Raw genomic sequence first — 24,965 nt, forward strand, 5'->3', positions numbered from 1 at the left:
ACTATTTGTTGTTTTTTTTACATTTTTCCAGAAAATCCAGCAGTAAAGCAAATAAAGAATTTTGGAAGGGATAAAAGGTCAAAGCTTAAAATGATCTCTATTAGAGATGAGTAATAGTATATTATTTTCCCATCACTAGATCTCAAAATGCTTTACGAATGCGGTCACTATCTTTAGCCCTATTCTATAGATGGGGAAACTAAGGTACTGAGAAGAGCTTGGCCTTAAACGTAAATCTGAGCCTAGGTTTACTGCAGGGTGTAGATTTAGCCAGTGAGACCTTTGTGGTGGGGGCAGATCACCCCATCTAGATGCTGTTCTTCTGTTTTCTTTTGAGGCATCTGGTGCTGAGCTCTGTTAGAGACAGGATACTGGTTTAGATGGATCACGGGTTTGATCCTGTCTGAATTGATGTCATCAAGTCCCAGTGACAAAACCAAGGCCGCAGGCTGATGAGTAGCCATTCTTGACTATCACAGACACAAAACCAAAGCAAAAAGGATGGCTGGATTACCCTCCTTTTTACTTCGGAGGGGGAGCCGAGTTAGTCTGTAACGGGAAGAACTTAAAAAGCAACAAATAGTCTAGTAGCACCTTAAAGACTAACAAAACAAGTAGATAGCGGCAGTGGCTCCGGGACCCAGGCATTAGAGTGGGGGGAGGAGGGGGCTGGCTCTGGGGTAGGAGAGGGGAATTTGGTTAGAGCAGGGGGGCTAGGAGTGCCTGGCTCTGGAGGAGGGAGGAGGCATTGGGTTAGAACAGGGATATGGGGGTGCCTGGCTCTGGGGGAGAGATTGGGTTAGAGTGGGGGGGGGGGCTTGGGGGTTCCTGGCTCTGCGGGAGGGGGATGGCATTGGGTTAGAGCTGCGGGGGTGGAGTGGGGGGGCTGAAGTACCTTAAACTCAAAGTCTTCATGGATGCAAATAACAACAATTTTACACATCAAATTATTTGTATTATATTCAAACTAGACCTGAAAAAATATGATAAAATATACCTAAAATATAATCTATAATAATAAATCATTACGACTTTCTAATAGAAGTACATTGTCTCCGGTGGCCCTGAAAGCTATCAGTTTTTGGCTTCAAGTCTGACATGCGGGTATTAGACTATTTGTTGTTTTTCAAGTTTTTCCTTGTTACTATCAGTTTCGTTTCTCTCCTCTGACAAAGCTTCACTTCTCCTCCCATGTCCCAGGTCATGTGGCTCTAATAGAGAGAAAGGAAACGCTCATATCTCTATAGGTCTCCCTCTCTCTGTGATTTCCACTCTAGACACCTGATGAAGTGGGTTTTACCCACAAAAGCTTCTACCCAAATCAGTCTGTGAGTCTCTAAGGTGCCCCAGGATTCCTCATTGATTTTACAGCTGCAGACTAACCCGGGAACCCCCCCTAGGAAATGACAGAGTGAGCTGGCCCAGTAAAGGAAACACCCAGCTGGTGCTGATGAGTAACAAGGGAAAGAAACTTATCCTGTTACAGTGGCCGCAGGAAGCCATGGCTGCAGCGAACCCCTTGAAACTCCTCCAAGATTAAGCGACTTGCTCCATCTGTCTGGAGTATTTTAAAGACCCAGTGATTATAGACTGCGGGCACAATTTCTGCCGAGCCTGCATCAGCTGGTGCTGGGAGGGGTCCGATACAGACATCTCCTGCCCCCAGTGCAGAGAGACCTTTCCCCAGAAGACCCTAAGGCCCAACAGGCAGCTGGCCAGCGTCCTATCCATAGCCAAGCAGCTGAATTTCCAGGCATCAGGAAGAAAAGATTTGTGCCAGGTGCACCAGGAGCCTTTTAAACTCTTCTGTAACCAGGACCAAACGCTCATCTGCGTCATCTGCAGGGAGTCCCAGACTCACCGCGCTCACACTGTGGTTCCGATAGAGGAGGCTGCCCAGGCGTACAAGGTAAAAAACTGCTGGGCAGCAAGGTTCCTTCTAATTTTTTTCCATCCATGTGTGGAATAAATTTTGTGCTATGCACCAAATTTAGAAATGGGGCCCACAGAACTGTGTGTGGTATTTAAGGTGTGGGCGTACCATGGATTTATGTAGTGGCAGTATGAAATGGTTTCTTATTGTCTATCCCTTCCCTATTGGTTCTTAAAATTCTGTTAGCCTTGAGGCCTGCAGCTGCACACTCAGCAGATGTTTCCAGAGGTGACTCCAAGATCTCTTTCTTGAGTGGCAACAGCTCATTTAGCCGCCGTCATTTTCTATGTAGAGTTGGGATTCGGTTTTCCAATGCATGTTACTTTGCATTTATCAACACTGAATTGCATCTGCCAGTTTGTGGTCCAACTACTCAGTTTTAGTGAGATCTCTTTGGAATGCTCCATTACCTACTTTGGACTGAATTATCTTGAGTAATTTTGTATCATCTGTAGATTTTGCCATCTCGCTGTTTGCTCCCTTCCCCTGAGCTCTTATGAATATGTTGAACTGTGCTGCTCCCTTCCCGGTATAAATTTGCTTCAGACCTGCTAGTAATCGGAGGACCCTGCTAATAACCTCCCTCAATTGTGAAAATGACCATTTAGTCCTCTCCTTTGTTTCCTATCTGCTAACCTGTTACTGATCCATGACAGAGTCCAGTTTAAGCAATACATTACATGCAGTGATTAGTAAATCTGCAATTCCGTATCTGAATTCCTTCAGAAATCTCGAGTGAAAACCATCTGGGTCCTGGTGACTTATTACTTTTTAATGTATCTGTTTCTTCCAAAACCTCCTCCGCTGATGCTGCCGTTTGAAACATTTCCTCAGACTGTCACCTGAACAGATTGGCCTCTGCCGCCTGACATCCTCCCCCCTCCCCTCCCCTTGTTTTTCTTGACTCAGGAAAAAATTCAAGCCCAACTGGACAAACTGAAGATACAGCAAGAAGAGCTTCTGAAGTGGAAACGGGATGGGGAGAAGCAAAGCCAGGAATATCTGGTAGGTGCTTATTGCTCTGACCCAGCAGTTACACCCCTTAGGGCTGGTATTTCTCTCTGTGGGAGTGTCTGCCCCTGTCCACACACAGCACTGCTCTGAGTTAGCTGTGGCTCCAGCTACACTGCATACCACTTGGGGACAACCTGTAGTTACCCACCCCGATGAGAAAAAAGGGATGTAAAATCCCCTTTAATTGGTTAAACAGTTAAATACAGATGGGTGGGGGACATCTCCAGTGGGGCTGGAGTGGTTCACTCCCCAGCGCACTGGGGTAAGGCTAGAGAGGCCTGCTCCACCCGGTCTGCTCCCGGCTCTGAATTGAAAAGAGGGCTCTAAGGCCAGGTCTATGCTACAGGGAAGATTGACGCTGCCACGATCGATCTTCCGGAGTTTGATTTAGCAGGTCTGGAGAAGACCCACTAATTCAAACTCAGAGGGCGCCCCCGTCTGCACCAGTACTCCTGCTTCTCACAAGGAGTAAGGGAAACCAATGGGAGTGTTTACTCCTGTCAACCTCCCACTGTGTGGATGGGGATTTAAGATACATCGACTACAGCTAGGTAATTGACGTAGCTGGAGTTGCGTCTCTTAAGTCAGCCTTCACCTCCAGTGTAGACATGCCCTAAGAACTGTTCCCAGACTCTCCGTATTCCTGACCCGCACTTTCCCTGGTTCTGCTGCTTTGTGACAGGGAAAAATAGAAACGGAGAGGCAGAAGATTGTATCCGAATTTGAGCAACTTCGACTGTTTCTGGAGGAGCAAGAGCAACTCCTGCTGGCCCAGCTGGCGGCCCTGGAAAAAGAGGCTGTGAAGATGCAGGAAGAACATGTCATCAAACTGTCTGAGGAGATTTCCCGTGCCAGCAACTTGATCAGTGAGCTGGAAAAGAAGTGTCAGCAGCAGCCAACAAGTGAATTCTTGCAGGTAAGACAGGCAGAGACTCACACACCTGGCCGGGGAAGGGAGCGATTCTGACTTGTTAACTTTGGAGTTTATTAAGTTCTTGGAGTTCCCACTTCACACTGGAGACTCTCCATGTGTTCTTTAGCACAGCGAGGGAAAACAAAAATGGACATTTTCAATATTGCCAGTGTGAAAAATGGAGTTGGTCTGTTTTACAAGCAGACATCTCAGGCCTTTTTGATACATCACGGGGGAAGCCCCGTTGATACGAAATGGGAGATTAGGAAAGTAAGGTTCTTTTTACAGCCTGCTAAAAAATGCTTCCTGCTTCCCAAACAGATGACCAGAATTGCATACCTGGTATTTTAGCTTGAGACAGGTGAATGTTCCATCAAAAGTGTGTTCAAGTCAGGGAGCCATGTGTCTGGCCTGTTTGAGCAAGTGCTATTGGCACAGGCAGTATAGAGTTTGGAAAGACACCCACCACCCATCCTAGGGTCTGAATGGGCTTTCAAGGAACTGCCTCTGGAGCACAACTGGACATGACAAAGCGAGTCCCCCCAGAACAAGAGGGATCCCCAACTTGTAGCCTGCGGCACTAAGCGCTCTCTCGCTCTCTTTTTTTCTAGGACATCAAAAGCACCTGCATCAGGTAGGTGAATCCTTCCCGCACCTCCTCATGCTCTCCTGGGGTTAAACTACACTCTACTTACATGATAATTATAACTGACTGGCGTCTTCTGCCAGACAGGACATGCTGCTGCTGCTGGTTTCTTCTTTAGATCTCCCTTCTCGGCTCCCTTTTGCTCTCATCTGCTCTTCACCTCACTCCTCTCCCTACTCCCATCTGCTGCTCACTGATGCTCTGCCTTTGAGACGGTCCTGTCAGAACTGTCTAGATCAGCGAGGGGCAACCTGCCCTAGTGAATGGGACAGATGAGTGTCCCTCCTGCATCTCAGGGAGCTACAAGATTGTCATACCCAAGACAGCTGCATCTAGACTACAGTGTTATTCTGGGATTCCAGAGGTATCCCGGAAAAGCTACACCATGTCCACTTTTCCGAAAAATTTTTCGAAAAAGCGGATGCACTCCTTCGCCATCTCTGTAAACCTCGTTCTACGAGGAAGAAGGGATGTGTCAAAAGAGCACTTTTTTCCGAAATTTGGCGCCATGTAGATGCACCAAATTTCGGAAAAGACTCTTTCGAAAGCAAATCAGAAAAAGATACACAATTTACCGCAAAGAGTGTATCTTTTTCCTATTTACCAGTGCAGTGTAGACGCAGCCACAGTCTCCTGGGATAGGGTGGTGTTGCTCACTGCGCTTGCGTACCTAGACATTTGTGGGGTGTGCCAATTGAACTGTATCAGCGCTGTGATTGGATTCAGAGGGAGTGCATGGCTCTCACAGTCAGTGTTGTGTGATCCGCACCCACCTCACTTCACCTGCCCTGGCTTTACGGGCGAGTCATTTTAGTATTACCAGTAGGAAAAAAAACTACACAAATGCAAAACCAGCAGAGTCTGGCAACCCTGCACGTGGGTGTAACCCACACAACTAGAGTAGTTCAATGTCCCGTGTAGTGGCACTTACAGCAAGAGATAAGAACAAGGGAGCTCTACAGCAGTGTTTCTCAACCTTTGAAATAAAGTACCCCTTTTATAAAAAAAGTGCCCCCAGTACCTACAGTTTTCAGACACACAATTTTTTTTTCTACCATTGCAACGTATTTGTTTAAACAACTTAATTGTAGCCAGGCAGGCGATGAAATGTTTGGGTGTAAAAAGTACAAAAATAATAAAACGCTGTACAACTTTAAAACAAACATTCAGTTTTCTCCAAATTTCAGTTGTTGACATACTCCTCCCCGCTTCTCGCGACTTTTCTCAAATACCCTTAAGGTTGTACCACTGGTTGCGAGAGACTGCTCTATAGTATAAGCTGAGAACCAACTGGCTTCACAGCTCAAGCTGTAGAGATGCCTACCCTGAGGTCTTGGGTTCAAATCTGCCTCTGGGCAGTTACATAGGAAATGATAAGAAAATGACTTCTGGGTCACACATGGAACCCCAGTAGGGCTGCAGGTTGTCCACTGATGCTATTGCTGAGTTTTTAGTCTGCTCTTTGCTGCACATGCTCACTGCTGTCATTCCAGGCACGCTCACGGCCAGTTCTGTTTTCAACCGGCAGCCCTTTTCCCCTCAGCGTTATGATCTGCTGACCTTTCCCCCACTTGGGTCTCCCGCCAATTCTGGGTCATTTACCACAGCTGACCTTTCCCCTGCTTTTGAAGCACCGTGTGATCTGCAGCTTCCAAAGGTGGAGTGACTCTTGCTTATTCAAAATGGAAGTCGGGAATACAAAATGGAGTCTGGGGGACTCTGGAATCTGCCCCGATGGTTCATTCTCACTAAGAAAACAAAACAGAAAACGTTTTTCCCCCTGTAGGTGTGAGATGACGTTCCAGAAGCCAGTGGCCGTGCCAGAGGACCTGAGAGACCGACTTGGCGTCTCTTCCCAAAGAAACGTTTGTTTACAGGAGTCTCTGAAGAAATTCCAAGGTAATTAACAGTTATCTGGGTTCGTGCTGTCACTGTGATTCTAGGATGTGCTTTTGTGACTGAGCAAAGAGATGGCGTCTGCCCTATTAGATCACAGCTTGTTACAATTTGACTTCTTCATGGGGAGGGCTGAGGACTTATGAAAATTTTCCTGGCTTCCACTTGCATTGTCTTAAACACAATGGCTACGTCTAGACTGGCACGATTTTCCGGAAATGCTTTTAACTGAAAAGTTTTCCGTTAAAAACATTTTTGGAAAAGAGCGTCTAGATTGGCACAGACGCTTTTCCGCAAAAGCACTTTTTGCGGAAAAGCGTCCGTGGCCAATCTAGATGCGCTTTTCCGCAAAAAAGCCCCGATCGCCATATTCGCGATCGAGGCTTTTTTGCCCAAAACAAATCTCAGCTGTCTACACTGGCCCTTTTGCGCAAAAGTTTTGCGCAAAAGGGACTTTTGCCTGAACGGGAGCAGCACAGTATTTCCACAAAAAGCACTGGTTTCTTACAGTAGGAAGTCAGTGCTTTTGCGGAAATTCAAGCGGCCAGTGTAGACAGCTGGCAAGTTTTTCTGGAAAAGCGGCTGATTTTCCGGAAAAACTGGCCAGTCTAGACACAGCCAATCAGAATTGGCCATTCAGAATTTCAGACATGCACAATCACCAGATGGTTTGGAAAATGTTGAATTTAACCTCTCTGGCTGGGGTTTTCAAAGGGACCCAAGGCACCCAGCTCTCATGGACTTTCAATGGGAGATGGGCACCGCGTGGCCTCAGCCCTTTTGAAAATCCCAGAGTCTGCACTTAAAGTTCCCGTATCTTTAAAAGAGGGTGAAATAACAGCCAGCCCCCCATGTTGTGATACTTAGTGGATGTCCCCCAGTGCTCGGAGATCCTTGGATGAAGGACAGTGGAGAGGAGCAAGGGGTTGTATTTGGGTGGAAGATTTCACTTTAGGTTGGCCTCATTCCAACCTACCTTTCGTTCTGCGCTCTTTTCCTTCAGTCTCCGTATTATAGCACTGTTCCATGCAGTGTTGCCACAGGCGTGTTGGTCCCAGGATATTAGGGAGACAAGGGTTGGGGTGAAGTGATATCTTTTACGGGGCCACCTCCTGTTGGTGACAGAGACAAACTTCAAGCTACACAGAACTGAAGGAGAGCCTGGACTGAGCTCGAAAGAATCTTTTTTTCAAGCCCAGTTACATTAATTAACAGTATGAATGTTACCAGAATCAAGACGACTTGAAATCACTTCTCTTACAATCCTTCCTTTCTCAGAGACTCTGCCCTCTGAACTGACCTCTGAGACCACAGGCAGGAAAAGGTTGAGCGCTGGATTCATAAAAGGACTTAAGGGTTTGACTGCCATCTTAGGGTACGTCTCCACTGCAACACTATTCCGAAATAACTTAGTCTGTGTCTACACGGCAGGCAGTTATTTCGAAATAGTGTCAAAACGCTTTTGAGCTGGAGGACTTCTTACTCTGACTTCTGTAACCCTCATTGTATGAGGAATAAGGGAAGTCGGAGGACGAGGGCTCTATTTCAAAATAAGTGCTGTGTAGATGCTCCCTATTTCGAAGTAAGGTACGCAATTGACGTGGCTCAATTTGCATAGCTTAATTTGAATTAAGCCCTTCAGTGTAGACACACCCTCAGGCACCTAAAACCCAGAATCAGGCCCCACTCGGATTCACAAAGCTCCAACCAGACCTCATAGGTGCCTAAAATCACTCATCCCCTCTATTTCATGCAGTGGGCACGTATGTTTCTGCCTCTGAGCATATTCACGCCAGTCCTCGTCTACTGTCTGGACCCCTAACGCTATTGGATCAGGTCCTGTATGCAAATTTACCCAAACTAACCAGGCTAGAGGGAAACAGGCGCTTCCCTTATAACCTGTAGCTCAGTGAGTAGGGTATTGACCTGGTATGTAGAAAAGCTTTGTTTAACTCCCCTGGCTGCCGGAGGAGAGAAGGGGGTCAGAGATGGGCTTCTCTCAGTCTCCCCTGTTGAAGCTGATCTGCTGTGCATCCATAATTGAGCAGGGGGACTGGCTTTCTGGGTCTCCCACCCCCCAGGGGAGCTGGCTACAGAGAAGTTCTTGTGCTTTGTCTCTGGCCCAGTGGATCTTTATTGTGAGCCCTGAGAGAACCTCTCCTGCAGCAGCGCATGAGAGCACCCGGATGAGAAGTAGGATGTTACATTTTGATGAATTGATGAATCGAGTAGTCGATGGAATTTCCATCGATTAGTCGATAAGAGGAGTGCTCGCTATCCCGCTGCACCTCTGCCGTTGAAATGTACATGAGCTGCCTGCGGGGAGAGGCGCAGCGGTGGGAACCAGCACGAGCAGGGACTGCTTCAATCCTGCTTGTGCCATTTCCCCGCTGCACTTCTGCCTCCCCTGCCTCCTGCATGGAGACGGTGCTGGGGGGAATTGGCTTTAAGCCAGCTCCCCCCAGCACCAGCTCCTGCTCCTGAGAGGCAGAAGAGGTGGGGAAGAAGCAACTAGTTGATTAGTCACTTAGGGTCCGTCTGCACTACAACGTTAATTCGAACTAACTTAGTTTGAATTAGTTAATTCGAACTAAGCTAATTCGAACTAACGCATCTAGACTTAAAAACTAGTTCGAACTAGCGTTTTGCTAATTAGCATGTCCACACTGAGTGGACCCTGAACCGGGGTTAAGGATGGTTGGAAGCAGTGCCGGCAGGGCATCAGAATAGGACTTAGAGCGTGGAGCTGCTGTCTCAGGCTAGCCGAGGGCTGCGCTTAAAGGGACCCGACCCCCACCCTGGACAGACAGTTCTCAGGGGTGCCCCGCTTGCAAAGCAGTCCTGGCTTGGAGTGCCCTGAGTGCCCACACTCGGCACATCACAGCACTCGGCCATCAGCCCGGCTGCACTTGCCGCAGGCTGCCATCCGGGGGGGGGGAGGCAATCGGGGGGCTGCAGGAGAGCTTCCACCCCAAGCAACCCGCAGAGCCAGCCCAGTCCTCCCCATTGGGGGCTCGTACCCCATTCCTCCCTCACCTCCTTCCCCTTACCCCTCCCTAGCCCCCCTTCCTGATGTACAAAATAAAGGACAATTGTGTTCAAAAATAGAAACTCTCTTTATTGAACAGAACTCAGGGAGACTGGGAATAGGAGGAGGGAGAGGGGAAGAGAGAGGGTGGGAGAGGGGAGGGCAACTAAAATGATTAGGGGTTTGGAACAGGTCCCATATGAAGAGAGGCTAAAGAGACTGGGACTTTTCAGCTTAGAAAAGAGGAGACTGAGGGGGGATAGGATAGAGGTCTATAAAAGCATGAGTGGGGTGGAGAGGGTGTATACAGAAAAGTTCTTCATTAGTTCCCATAATAGAAGGACTAGAGGACACCAAATGAAATGAATGGGTAGCAGGCTTCAAACTAACAACAGAAAGTTCTTCTTCACAAAGCAAAGAGTCAATCTGTGGAACTCCTTGCTGCAGGAGGCTGTGAAGGCTAGAACTAGAACAGAGTTTAAAGAGAAGTGAGATCAAGTCATGGAGGTTGGGTCCATGGAGTGGTATTAGCCAGGGGGTAGGAATGGTGTCCCTGGCCTCTGTTTGTGGAAGGCTGGAGATGGATGGCACAAGACAAATGGCTTGGTCACTGTCTTCGGTCCATCCCCTCCAGGGTCCCTAGGGTTGGCCACTGTCGGCAGACAGGCTACTGGGCTAGATGGACCTTTGGTCTGACCCAGTACGGCCATTGTAAGCTCAGGGCTCAGGATCGGGGGTCTCAGTGAACCACCTTGATTTTCATGCAAACCTGCTCCTGGTTGGCCAGGCTGGCAGCTCTCCTGCCCTAGACGGCCACTTTCCTGTGCCTAGTGTGGAGGTCGTGGATGAGGTCCACGATGTCTGCACTAGACCAGGTGGGCACCCGCCTCTTGCGGACCTGGGCAGGGTCCCGGGAGCCGCCAGCCTGGTCCTGGGAAGAGGCGGAGGGCTGGGTGGCAGCGGGTGGCTGGCTCGTGCCATGCCAGGTGTAGGATCTGCTGGCTGGGTGCTGGCAGGCTTGCACCTGGCACGGGCACCGTAGCCAGCCCGTGCCCCTTTAAGGGCTCAGGGTCCGGGAGGGGGGCAGAAGAGTTTCCCTGGTGATGCCCAGAGTGGCCACCAGGGCAAGCTGGGAAGGGCTAGCCTCCCACTAGTTCGAATTAAGTGGCTACACAGCCCTTAATTCGAACTACTTAATTCGAACTAGGCATTAGTCCTCGTGGAATGAGGTTTACCTAGTTCGAATTAAGCGCACCGCTAGTTCAAATTAAGTTTGAACTAGCGGTTTGCCTGTGTAGCGCCTATCAAAGTTAATTCGAACTAACGTCCGTTAGTTCGAATTAACTTTGTAGTGTAGACATACCCTTACATCCCTAATCAGAATATCCCGCAGCCCAGAGATTTGGCCACTCCTGAGCGGTAGATTCCCTGCACCCTCTCTGGCATAGGGTTGACTTGAACCAGGGGTCTCCCTGGGTGTGTCTAGACTACAGGGTTTTGTCGACAAAAGTGTTCTTTTGTCGACAAAACTATACCTGCGTCTACACTGCCACTAAGTTCTGTCGACATAACATCGATAGAACTCAGCAGTTTTGTCGACGGCTGTAAACCTCATTCTACGAGGAATAACTCCTTTCGTCGACAGAGTTCTTTCGACAGAAGGCGTTATTGCATCCACGCTGTCCTTTGCGTCTACACTGTCACGTTGACAAAGCGGCTTGCTTTGTCGACAGACCTGGATGTTGTCTAGACGCTCTTTGTCGACAGAAGCTTTGTTGACAGTATCTGTCGACAAAACTTCTGTCGACAAAAGCCTGTAGTCTAGACGTACCCCCCGTATGCTCTAGCCACTGGGCTAGTAGAACCGAGGGGGGAAGGCTTCCTTCCCCATCCCCAGGCTTCTTGCAAAAAATATCATGGGCACATAACACCAAGAGGGGGGTTGCAGTGGGGAATCCCAAGCCGAGAGGGGCACCTGTGGTGCTATCCAGATTCAGTGGCTACCTTCACCAGCCTCCCTGAGAGAGATGGGGGGCTTAGCACACCCTCCCCCCACCTGCAACATGGCATCTCCCCCTGCAGCCTTAAGCAGGGAGTCACTAGAGTGCTAGCTTTTGGGAATCCCATTGGGGCACAGCTCTCTCACCTCGCTTGGTGCAGGGACTTTGGCACCCGTCTCAGGCTGTGTGAATTACAGTGAGCAGTCAGGGGCCCACGTTAGCTGTTGGGATGCTGAGTCTCAGCTCGCCTACATTTCTTTGTGAATCTGGCCCTACCTTAGGACATTTTCCTGAAATCAGGGGACATCACCTCTCCTCCCACCTTTTCTTTCTCCAGAGACCCTGCCCTACCAGCTGAGCTATCTGATATCCAAGGCAGAGAAAGAAGGTACGTTTTTATGAGGCTATTTTCTAACAACAATTATAATTTATGAAGGAGCAATCTGTAGGAGAAGCTACTGAATTCAACTAAGAGACCTTTTCACCAATGTACAGTCATGGATTAAAGGGATCCTTAAATCATTTAGTCTGACCTCCTGCGTAACTCAGGCCAGAGTTTCACACTGGGGCTGGCAACCCCCGTTGTTTATACTGAAATATAAAATAATTGGAGGCAGCTTCTCTTCTCCCCTTTACATTGCTCAAGGGTTGTGAAGGGCGGTATTACCAATGCCAAGCTTTCAGAAGTCATGAGTCAAGCTCCTGGCAATCCCCAAATTGGCTTGAAAATCACAAGCAATTCTAATAAATAGCATATTGCGGGTTGCTTTTGTTGGCTTTCTGATTTTGAGCCTTGTATTGATCTCAAGGGCCAAAACAGTTAAATTCTTTCGCAGTCCAGTATTAAGCCAGGAATAGTTAGGTGTGTGGTGTGTTTTCAGCAGAGGTTTTAGTTTTATTTAGTTGGATTCTAAAGCTGAAAATTTACTGATCAAACACAAGAACGAAAAGAGACGAAACAAGCATTGGTACAGATCCCCCTTCCGACAGCCATGAATCGCAAGGGGTGGCAGCTCAGAGCAGAAATTGCTGTGAACCCTCCAGCTGTCCCGGGAGTCATGGCTATGCAGGGCCAGTCCTTTCCCCTCACCTGCTGGCCTGAGGCAGGAGGCTCCTCCAACCCTGGGTGGGGACCATTGCCGGTTGCCACTCCACAAGTGTGTGCAATATCTCCCTGAAACATCGTCCCCATGGATCGCTGGGACTGCAGCATGCCCACAGTTGAGGAACCCCTAATCCAGACAGCCACGGCCACAGGAGACGGGTTTTTATTGGGTAGGTGGAGAAAAGACCCTCGTTGAGACATCCTCTTCCTATCCACTGACCAGACCTCTGCAATGTTCCCTCTAATCTTTTCCTTCCACATGTGGATTTTTTCCATCCCTGTGTGGAATATTTTTTGCTCCAAGAAGGGGCGGGGCTGGGCAGCTGGTCCTCAGTGCCGCCTGGGCTACGAGCTCCGGCACCATCTGGAGTGCATCAGCTGGAGCTCTGCAGCACCCTGCATGGGGCTCCGGTGGTGATTTAAAGAGTCCAGGGTGCCAGCTGCCACTTTTGCTGCAGTAGCAGCGCTAGGGGCCAGGGTTCGTGTAGACAAATGATGGTTACAGCACAGGCCACTCAGGGTAGCCAGAGCGCGACCAGCGTTGAACCCCACAGCTCAAGCTCTGTCTCCCTGTCCATCTGATCTCTTCTGTCAGACTCCCAGAGGTGCCAGCAACTGCCTCCTGCTTTCCCTTCCCCCTCCCCCCCACCTGCCTCTTTCTCTGTGGAGGTGCAGTGCAGCCACCCCGCTGTGAGGGGCAGGGCCGGCTTTAGGAAGTGTGGGGCCCAATTCGAACAATTTTGACAGGGCCCCGCAGCAATTTTGGTTGAGCAAAAAAAAGTTTCAATGGGGGGCTCCAGGAATTTTTTTGACTGAGCAAGCAAAAAAAACCAGCACAAAAAATCTCCCGCCAACAAACACACACACACACCCCCCTCCCGCAGCACAGGAAAACCCTGCGCTAAACTCACACCTCCTGTGGTGCAGGCAGCCAACGCACTCCTCCTCCGGGGCTGCCAGGGGCAGCAGATTTGTATAATTTTTGGTGGTGCCCCACAGCTAACAGGGAGTTTGGAGAGGGAGTTCTCCAGGTAAAAGAGGAGTAAAAACAGGACCCTTGTGGTAAGTGGCTGTCTGGAGAGTGTGTGTGGGGGGGGGGGGGGGGGGGGAGTTATTTGCTGTGTGCTGAGCTTGTGTTTGTCTGGTTGGTTTGTTTGTTTGAAGGAGCTTCTAAAAGGTTTGAAATCTAGAAGCCTCTGTTAATTGGCTGAGCCTCAGTCAGGGGGAGGGGCTCCCAGAGCTATATAAGCCTGTGACTCAGCGCCCAGGGAGCTTGTGACCAGGAACAGCTGACAGGGAGTTTGGAGAGGGAGGTTAGAGGGCACTAGTGACTTCTGACCTTCTTTAAAACATAACTCTTAGAATAATCTATATTCCAGAGGTTTAAAAAAAATCCCGCTTTATACTTAAACTTATTCATTAGAAAAATGGAGACAGAAGCCCAGCAGCAGTGTGGGGGCTATCCTGTTTATTGTGTCGAGTGTAACATGTATGATTACCTGCCCTGTGGGTGGGTGGCGTATGTGTGCACCCGTTGCAAGGAGCTCCTGACCCTCAGAGACCGAGTTTGGGCTTTGGAGCCCAGGGTGGCTGAACTGGAGGAGCTAGGGGAGGTAGAGAGCCATGTTGATGAGACTTTCCGGGACACTGTAGTACTGTCCCACCTCCAGTCTGAGAGCCCCAGTGCTCTTAAGGAGGATGAAAGTCTCAAGGGAACAGGGCATTCAATGGGAGCAGAGGGAAACCATCCCGTAGTTGGGACCCTCCTCCCAGAGGATGTTGCGGTATCCTCTCGCATTGAGGATACTTTTTAGGGGGAGGGAATGCCAGTTAGGAGAGGCAGGTGTTAGTAGTGGGTGATTTGATCATTAGAAACATAGATAGTTGGGTTTGTGATGACCGGGAGAACCGTATGGTCACTTGCCTGCCTGGTGCGAAGGTTGCGGATCTCTCGAGGCATCTAGACAGACTTATGTGTAGTGCTGGGGAGGAGCCGGTGGTCGTGGTACATGTAGGTACCAATGACATAGGGAAGGGTAGGAGAGATGTCCTGGAGGCCAAATTTAGGCTGCTAGGAAAGAGACTGAAATCCAGGATCTCTATGGTGGCTTTCTCGGAAATGCTTCCAGTTCCACGTGCAGGGCCAGGTAGGCAGACAGAGCTTCAGAGTCTCAATGCGTGGATGAGACGATGGTGTAGGGAAGAGGGGTTTGGATTTATTAGGAACTGGGGACACTTTTGGCAGAGGGGGAGCCTATACAGGAAGGATGGGCTCCACCTAAACCAGGGTGGAACCAGACTGCTGGCACTAAACATTAAAAAGGCCGTAGAGCAGTTTTTTAAACTAAGAGATGGGGGAAAGCCGATTGGTGCGGAGATGCATGTAAATCGGAAGGAGACTTCTCTTAGAGGAGAATCCATTGATAGAGATTCTCTAAGCTGTAGTCAGAAAGAGAGGAGGGGAGAGGGCAACCCATGGGCCAGAGCAGACAAACAACTGCATATAAAGGAATCCAGTGCATCAGGGAAGGGCAGACAAATAAGCAGTGGCAAATTTGTAAAGTGCTTCTACACAAATGCTAGGAGTCTGACTAATAAGATGGGTGAACTAGAGTACCTCGTATTAAATGAGGAGATAGACATAATAGGCATCACTGAAACCTGGTGGAATGAGGAAAAGCTGTGGGACACAATCATACCGGGATATAAAATATATAGAAAGGACAGAGCAGGCCGGGTGGGTGGCGGAGTGGCACTGTATGTGAAAGATAATGTAGAATCAAATGAAATAAAAATATTAAGTGAATCTATCTTACACATTACAAAGATAGCTTCCCCAATTATCACCTCTAATACTATTAACTCACAGACATTTCCCCTTCCCCATCTCTAATATCATTAACTCACTGGCATTCACCTTCCTTCCCCCCTCCCCCTACATCCTCCTTCTGTTCTGAAATGTGATTTGTCCTTTTCATGTGTGTTCATTTTTTTTAATTGTATCCTTTGGTATATATGGTTGTGACAATTTTCTTCCACTATTTGATCTGAGGAAGTAGGTCTGGCCCACGAAAGCTCATCATCTAATAAACCATCTTGTTAGTCTTTAAAGTGCTACATAGTCCTGTATTTTGTTTCAGCTACACCAGACTAACACGGCTACATCTCTATCAACATGTTCAATAGAATCGCTATGGATAGTAATTCCATGCTCCAATAATAAGAAATTAGCAGTAGGATATATTACCGACCACCTGATCTGGACAGCGATACTGACATTGAAATGCTGAGGGAGATTAGAGAGGCTACCAAAATAGAGAACTCTATAATAATGGGGGATTTTAATTACCCCCATATAGACTGGATACATGTCACCTCAGGAAGAGGAGCGGAGATAAAATTTCTCAATGGCTTAAATGACTGCTTCTTCGAGCAGCTGGTGCAGGAACCCACAAGGGGAGAGGCAATTCTCGATTTAGTCCTGAGTGGAGCGCTGGATCAGGTCCAGGATATAACCGTTACAGGACTGCTTGGGAATAGTGACCATAATATAATAACATTCAACATTCCTGTGGTGGGAAGAACACCTCAGCAGTCCAGGACCCTGGCATTTAATTTCAAAAAGGGGAATTTCACAAAAATGAAGAGGTTAGTTAAACAGAAATTAAAAGGCACAGTGACTAGAGCCAAATCCCTGAAAGCTGCATGGAAACTTTTTAAAGACACCATAATAGAGGCCCAACTTAAATGTATACCCCAAATTAAAAAACATAGCAAGAGACCTAAAAAAGAGTCACCGTGGCTTAATCACCATATAAAAGAAGCAGTGAGGGACAAAAAGGCATCTTTTAAGAAGTGGAAGTCCAATCCTAGTGAGATAAATAGAAAGGAACATAAACACTGTCAAATCAAGTGTAAAATTGTAATAAGAAATGCAAAAAAAGATTTTGAGGAACAGCTAGCCAAAGACTCAAAAAGAAATAACAAAATGTTTTTTAAGTACATTAGAAGCAGGAAACCTGCTAAAAAACCTGTGGGTCCCCTAGATGATTGAGCTATATAAGGACGATAAAGCCATTGCGGAGAAACTAAATGATTTCTTTGCTTCAGTCTTCACGGCTGAGGACGTTGGGGAGATTCCCAAATCTGCACCGTCCTTTGTGGGTGATGAATCTGAGGAACTGTCCCGGATTGAAGCATCATTAGAGGAGGTTTTGGAACAAATAGAACAACTTAATGTTCACAAATCTCCGGGACCGGATGGCATTCATCCAAGGGTTCTAAAAGAACTTAAATGGGAAATTGCTGAGCTATTATCTGTGGTTTGTAACCTATCCTTTAAATCGGCTTCCATACCTAATGTACCTAATGACTGGAAGGTAGCCAACGTGACACCAATATTTAAAAAGGGCTCTAGAGGCGATCTGGGCAACTACAAACCGGTAAGTCTAACTTCAGTACCGGGCAAATTAGTCGAAACAATAGTAAAGAATAAAATAGTGAAGCATGTGGAAGAACATAATTTGTTGGACAAAAGTCAACATGGTTTCTGTAAAGGGAAATCCTGTCTTACTAATCTATTAGAGTTCTTTGAAGGGGTTAACAAACATGCTGACAAGGGGGATCTAGTAGATATAGTATACTTGGATTTTCAGAAAGCCTTTGACAAGGTCCCTCACCAAAGGCTCTTGTGTAAATTACATGGCCATGGGATAAGAGGGAAGGGTCTTTCTTGGATTGAGAACTGGCTAAAAGACAGGAAACAAAGGGTAGGAATAAATGGTAAATTTTCAGATTGGAGAGGGGTAACTAGTGGTGTCCCCAAGGGTCAGTCCTGGGACCAATCCTTTTCAACTTATTCATAAATGATCTGGAGAAAGGGGTAAGCAGTGAGGAGGTAAAGTTTGCAGATGATACCAAACTGTTGAGGATAGTCAAGACAGAAGCAGACTGTGAGGGACTCCAAGAAGATCTCACCAAACTGAGTGATTGGGCAACAAAATGGCAAATGAAATTTAATGTGGATAAGTGTAAAGTAATGCACATCGGGAAAAATAACCCCAACTATGCGTACAGTATGATGGGTGCTAATTTGGCTACGACAAATCAGGAAAGAGATCTTGGAGTTATCGTGGATAGTTCTCTGAAAACTTCCACACAGTGTGCAGCGGCGGTCAAAAAGGCAAATAGGATGCTAGGAATTATTAAGAAAGGGATAGAAAATAAGACCCAGAATATCTTACTGCCCCTGTATAAAACTATGGTACGCCCACATCTTGAATACTGTGTACAGATGTGGTCTCCTCACCTCAAAAAAGATATTTTGGCCTTGGAAAGGGTTCAGAAAAGGGCAACTAAAACGATTAGGGGTTTGGAACAGGTCCCATATGAGGAAAGGTTAAAGAGACTGGGACTTTTCAGTTTAGAAAAGAAGAGACTGAGGGGGGATATGATAGCGATATATAAAATCATGAGTGGTGTAGAGAGGGCCGATAAAGAAAAGTTATTTATTAGTTCCCTAAATAGAAGAACTAGAGGACACCAAATGAAATTAATGGGGAGCAGGTTTAAAACTAATAAAAGAAAGTTCTTCTTCATACAGCGTGTAGTCAACCTGTGGAACTCCTTGCCAGAGGATGCTGGGACTATAATAGAGTTTAAAGAGAAGCTAGATAATGTCATGGAGGTTAGGTCCATAAAAGGCTATTAGCCAGGGGATAAAATGGTGTCCTTGGCTTGTGTTTGTCAGAGACTGGAGAAGGATGGCAGGAGACAAATCGCTTGATCGTTGTCTTCGGTCCACCCTCTCTGGGGCACCTGGTCCTGGCCACTGTTGGCAGACAGGCTACTGGGCTAGATGGACCTTTGGTCTGACCCAGTACAGCTGTTCTGATGTTCTTATTAGCCATACCCCCTGAACGCGTTAACTACACCCCAACCCCCATTAGCCACACACTGACCCCCATTTGCCAGGCCTCTGGAGGTAACATGCTCGGGGCAAGATGGACACATGACCAGAAGTAAAAGGTGTCATGTCACCCCTCTCAAAGGACTTTTCCTTCCATCCTCCTACCAACAGGGATTAGTTTGGCCCCCACCAAGCCCCCCTCATGCAACTATCCTGCAATTGCATTAACCCCGTGTGTGTGTGGTGCTTAAAAGAAGCACCCAGGATCTTTTTCAGAGGGATAAGGCAGCACGCCACATGTATTGACCATACATAGATCAATCAATATTTATCATATGCATACGATACATTACACTCATGCACTCTCTCTCTCACACACAAGCAAACTCCGTCTTGTTGTTACCAAAAGTTGCTCCCCCTAACTGCACTGGCCAGGTGAGTTAGATGGGGGAGGGGTGGAGCCGGGCTTCTGCCGATCCGGATCGATGCTCCCATGTTGACAAGACGAAAACCCGGGGTCCCTCTGCAAGATGCCTCCTATTTATCCCTCTCATGCAGCCAGTTAGTCATCACCTTGCCTTTCTTAATGCTGCTTCAAAGAGTTCTTCCAAGGGCAGGCACTTGCTGCTTGACTCCCAAGGCCTCTGTCTGTCCAGTCTTCTTCATGAGCTCACTTTCCAGGTATTGGCTTGGATCTGGCTCCCAGACCTTCTCCACCCTTGCAACTGCTGCTGGAGGTGGTCCCCTTTCATTCTCCATGCACACCTCATTCATTTCAACAGGGCAATCAAGGAAAGGGGAGAGCTCAAAAGACAGTTTTCTTACAAGTTCTATCTATCTCTCTATATAAAGGAAAGTTTCTTTTAATACAAAGTTATAGGAGAAATGATAATATTACAGAGATTTATCCACGTGACATTAACTTGGGGGCAGAGAAGCTGGGGGAAGTGTTCCCTCTAAGGCTATGTCTACACTTGCGGCTTCTTGCGCAAGAACCCACAGAGCAGCCACACTGCCCGCCTGCTCTTGCGCAAGGAAATTTACAGTACGGTGTGGTAAGAGAGAGTGTCTTGTGCAAGAGCGACGCTCTTTTCTAACAGGTGTAAGCTTTTTTGCACAAGAGGGCAGTGTGGATTCTCGGCAGGGATTTCTTGCGTAAAAAACCGCTATGGCTAAAATGGCCATTGGAGCTTTCTTGCACAAGAGAGTGTTCACCCTGCCATGGATGCTCTTGCGCAAAAGCACATCTCGCACATGGCAGTGTGGATGTTTTCTTACACAAGACTTCTTGCACAAGAACCTTTGCGCAAGATGTTCTTGCACAAGAAGCCACCAGTGTAGACGTAGCTAAGAGTTTTCTCCCATGAGCAGAATGGATTTTGTGTTGTGCACAGTACTGAGTTCATGTGGCTTGTTTGGATGTGCCACTATGGCACCCAAGTTATTAATCAATGTTTTATAAACCTTTACCTTTTCTCTCTGCTTGGGCTGTGCTGCCTGAGGCTAGATGGGCAGGTGCTGGGTGGCACTGGGATATACAGGGGCTCCGACTATGTGACCTGCTGGCTACTTCTGGCCTCGGACTTTGTGGCTCGGGTCAGGCCAGGCACCAGCCCGAGCCAACGTGGAACCCAGGCTGTGGCTCAGCTCTCCATCCCAGCCAGCTGGCCTGGCCGGAAAGCCCCCCGCAGCTTAGGGGAGGGGGTTTGGTGTCTGGCCAGGAAGGGCATCAGGGTTAGCAGCGGAGTAAGCACCCGGGATAACTCTATAGTGAGGATAGACTGTAATACTCTCCTCCCCCTCTCTCCCCCTTTGCAGTGCAGGCCACTCTGGAGCCAGACCTGAGAAATCCCTGTTACCTCGTGTCCACAGATCTGAGCGTGATACAGGAATACCAACACCCGGCATTTCTGGAGAAACTGAAGAGGTTTTACCCTGCTCCCTGCGTGCTGGGCTACAAGGGCTTCACCTCAGGGACCTGTTACTGGGAAGTGCAGGTGAACACCAACGATGGATGTGTGTTGGGCATTGCCACACAGACTGCGGTAGATGAGGGCGTGATAAGCCCTACGCCAGAGGAGGGGATCTGGGCTTTGGAGCGTACACCGAGTGAATGCTGCACCCTCACCTCCCCTAAGACTCGTCTGGACCTACCTTCTGGCTCCCGTAAGATAGGGGTTTATCTGGATTACGAAGGGGGGAAAGTTACATTTTATCAAGTTTCAGATTATGGCAGAGAGCCAGTCTTTACTTTCACAGCCTCTTTCACTGGGAAAATCGTCCCCTTCGTCGGGAGCCGGCACGTAGAATATCAGAGCTCAGATAGGCAGAATCGGTTCAGGTTCAGACAACATGAAACAAGTGCATTTAGCTTTGGCATGCAAGGAGGTTTCTAAAGCAGAGCAAGGAGATGGGAAACGTATACATTTTAATGACCACACATTGGCATTACAGTCTTGCCAGCCCCAAGCTTTCAGAAACGATGCCTCAGGTGCCCCACAATCGCGAGACTGACTTAAGCATCTTTTATAAGAGGGAGATTTTTTTCCTTTGCCTTCTGGTTTCTTAGATTTCAGGGGCTCTTCTCTCCAGTTTTCAAGCTTTTCGACTGGGGCTATCAATTAATTGACAGTAAGGCATGAGATTAACTCAAAACAAATTAACACAGTGGCTGTGTCTACATTGGCACCCTTTTCCGGAAAAGGGATGCTAATGAGACCAGTCGGAATTGCAAATGCCCCGGGGATTTAAATTTTCCCCGCGGCATTTGCATGAACATGGCTGCCGCTTTTTTCCGTCCCGGGGCTTTGCCGGAGAAAAGCGCCAGTCTAGACAGGTATCTTGTGGAAAATAAGCCCTTTTCCAGAAGATCCCTTATTCCTACTTTTCCTACGGGGAAAATTTAAATCCCCGGGGCATTTGCAATTCCGACTGGTCTCATTAGCATCCCTTTTCCGGAAAAGGGTGCCAATGTAGACACAGCCAGTGTGATTTTAAGGGAGGGTTAATGACACACCTCAGGAGACAGGGCTGGGTGGTGGCCAGGCCGACAGGGAGGCTCCAGGTGGGTGAGGGGAGATACCCGTCTGGTTCTCCATCCTCAGGACAGCTTCACCAAATGTCACAGGGTTCCCCTGTTCCTTCCACCTTGCTCCGTTGCTGCTCCCATCTCCTCACAGAACTACCCTAGGCCAAGCTGTTCCCGACCCAGTGGCTGCCTCCTGTATGCTGGATAGAGTGTATGTGTGTGGGGGTGGGCGATGTGGGGGAGGGACTGATGTTAGGGAGTCCCCCTTCCTCGCTCATGTACCCAGTCACCAGTGAGTTGGGATTGGGGAATGTGGTGGGGGGGGGGGCGGACTGTTTGCTTAACGAGACAGGATACGTACACACACACACATGCACACGCACAGAGTCTCTCTCTCTCTCTCTCTCTCTCACACATGCACAGAGTCTCTTTCTTCTTTTGTTGTTGTTACTTTTTGGTACTTTCTGTCAACATGCTTAAGACCCATCTATTCTCTGCAATTTTGTCCTTTGTTATTTGAGTGTTTTGACTGGCCTGTGCACTCCATTTCTCTCATGCTTCAATTTAATTCATTGAGTAGTGAGTTCTAAAATGCTGAACCCGTCTTGTCTGCAGTAATTACCCTTGTATTACCATATTGTGCTTTGTCATTCCCCACTTAAAATGGTGCATCAAATAACAGCATCCTTCTAGAATGTAACTTTAGCTTGTACTCACCTTAGCAGTGTCGGTTTAAAAAGAGATAGATGAACACATAGCTTTAGACACTGGGCAGGTGAAGGTCGCTTATTTTCAAATGGTGTTTTGAATTAGATCTGTAAAATAACTTAAAATTCTTACAAAAATAAAAGGTGGCGCCAAGTCTAATACTAATAATGATGATGCAGTCAAATTTCAGTGAGTTAAATACCCGTTGCAATCATGCAAACATAAATGCCAAAAATAATTGGAAAAATAAATTCCTATTCTTAATAAAAAAAAAACCAAACCCTTAATCATGAATCATGAGTTTTTTAGTGGAGTGAGAAACAATTGATTAAAATAATGCAGACAATGCAAGTAACACAGTGTATCTGTTAGAGAAAGTAAGCTGATTTTAAGCAGATTTTTGTTAGTATTTATCTCTACTAAAGATAGTGTACGAAGAATCAAACCCTGGGTTTCTGATATGCGTGAACACTCCTGAAGGGATAAATCAAGGCTTTGGATTAGGAATATCTAGCTGGATTTGTAATACAGGAGATTTCTGGGGGTTCTGCTAAGAGAGTCAAATCAGGGTGAATTGCTCAGAGACAAGGTTACTTACAGTCTAAGACTGAGGGTTCTCTATAAGGTACCAAGCCAGCCACACCAAGCACTTCTGTTCACCACACTGACTAGCAAGTAGTCACACAAGCAATCCCCTTGGACAGTCCAGTTTTCTTGTGCCACCACCAGCCCCGCTCCTTACACAGATGAGAGGTGATGAAAACCAATCTCACCAACTCCAAACAGCTTCTTCCAGACCCAGTCCCAGATCATACCCAATTTATACCTCGGATCATCCCCAAAAGAGCCTCTGGGCCAGTCCTTTAGGCTCTAACATCTAAAGGTTTGTTAATAAAAGGAAAGGATGAGAGAAAATTGCTAAAGGAATCACACCCACATCCCAGTGGCAAAGTGCTTGGTGCTGGCTTGTAGCAGAGATGGAATAATCGGCTGTCTCGGTCAGGGATGCGAAGGGTTAACTGGCAGGGGTTGGAGCAGCCCCCCATCAACCCAACGTGGACTGGCCGGGCACGCCGCGGGCAGGGGTGCTCCAGCTTGGCGGCAGGCCGGAGAGCTTCCAGGTGCCTAATCCGCCCCTGAAATCATGGTTAACGTTGCCCCCCATCTCTCAACACCTGAACCGGTGTGCTTGGTGAGCCAGGAGTGGCCAGGGAGCTGCAGCCATGATAGCAAGGAGCCTGCAGTAGCACAGAGCTAAGGTGGCAATACACCATAGACCTGGCCACCCTTCCTTCCGTGCTGCTGCTGGCGGCGGTGTTGCCTTCAGAGCTGGGTGCATGGCCAGCAGCCACTGCTCGCCGGCTGCCCAGCCACGGTTAATTTGTGCTTGGCTGAGCTCAGGCTCCTTTTTCACTACACATCCTGCATTTAGAGGAGGCAGCAGGATCTAGAGATGGGGGGGATCTCAGGAATCCCACAGCAGCCAGAGGCACCAAAACATGCGTTTGCCTGGGGCACCATTTTCTCTAAGGCCACCCCTGTCCCTAAGGCAGCACACAGCACACTGCCACCACGTGCAGAATGTTCTGCTCTGAGAAGTCCAGGCGGGTGAGGAGGCATCTAAAACGGGCCTTCAGCTGGCCGAAGGCATCCTCCACTATGATGTGGGCCCTGTTCAGCCTGGCATTAAATGCCTTTCGGGAAGGGTTGAGGTCTTCCAAGCTCTCTACACCCAAGGGCTAATGGCTCCTGGGGGTAGGCGGTCCTGGGGATAGGAGTCTCTGGGATCTTAGGGGTCCTGAACATCTTTAAAAATCTGACCTCAAGCATGGGGGATAGAAGCCCCAATTTACCTTGGAGTACTAACAATCTTAGAACACTGTTCTCATTCATCTATCCCAGTGTCCTGTCTGCCCACAGTGGCCAAGGCCAGGTGCCCCAGAGGGAGTGAACACAACAGGTAATCCTCACGTGATCCCTCCCTGTCACCCATTCCCAGCTTCTGACAAACTTCTGGGCTCCCTACCTGGAACCCCCCCTCCCCTCTGCCCTACCACAGGCATCAGATGCTGTAATCCTGAGGGTGCCAGTCCCTCTCCACACCCCCACCTGTTGTGTGTTCTGTAGGAGCTGCAGACTGCCTGGCAGGCATCGGCGTAACTTTCATTCCATTGACTCCTCGGCCAATTTAATTGTCTCAGCCCGTGTGCAATTTCACCCCTCACAGTGGGCAGGAGGGGAGATTTATTCTCTCCAGACACAATTCACTTAGTAAACTCTGAGTGAAGCCAGAAATCACTGATTTATGCCCCCCTCGGATTGAAATAAAATGAGGATGGATTCTCTCATTTAGCACAATTTTCTGTTCTGCATTCACAGAGATTCTCTTTTAATTGGACATTTATAAAGCTATTTTATCCTGGTTATTGTACCCAAAATGATTTATGGCTGCCAAAGCCTCAGCAAGCCCTATTAAGACTGAATAACGAATATCATCTCTCAGAAAACTACCCATCAAAATTCTCTTCTGCAGCTGATTGCGGGGGGGGGGGGGGGAGCTGCTGAAGAATGAGCTATTTTGGAGATGCTTAAAATATAAACACACTTGGGAGCCGAAGTACTTTAGACAAGGGTCTGTACAGGAAGGCAGAGACCTTGGTGCTGGGAAAGAGAACGGAAAAAGCCAATCAGCCATGTTGTCCTGGTCAAGGAAGATGGAATCCACTAGAGCAAGGCCTACACACCCCTCCAGCCTGTTGCTTGCCTTAGGCTGAGGGAAATTTGTA

General features: G+C 48.0%; 1 pseudogene; it reads left to right on the forward strand.

Annotated features, from left to right (window-relative positions):
* The first annotated feature begins 1,248 nt into the window (after positions 1-1,248).
* LOC102448005 (zinc finger protein RFP-like) lies at positions 1,249-24,442 on the forward strand (annotated as a pseudogene).
* The last annotated feature ends 523 nt before the right edge of the window (positions 24,443-24,965 follow it).

This window comes from Pelodiscus sinensis, chromosome 12 (genome assembly GCF_049634645.1).
Source record: "Pelodiscus sinensis isolate JC-2024 chromosome 12, ASM4963464v1, whole genome shotgun sequence".
Taxonomy (NCBI): domain Eukaryota; kingdom Metazoa; phylum Chordata; order Testudines; family Trionychidae; genus Pelodiscus; species Pelodiscus sinensis.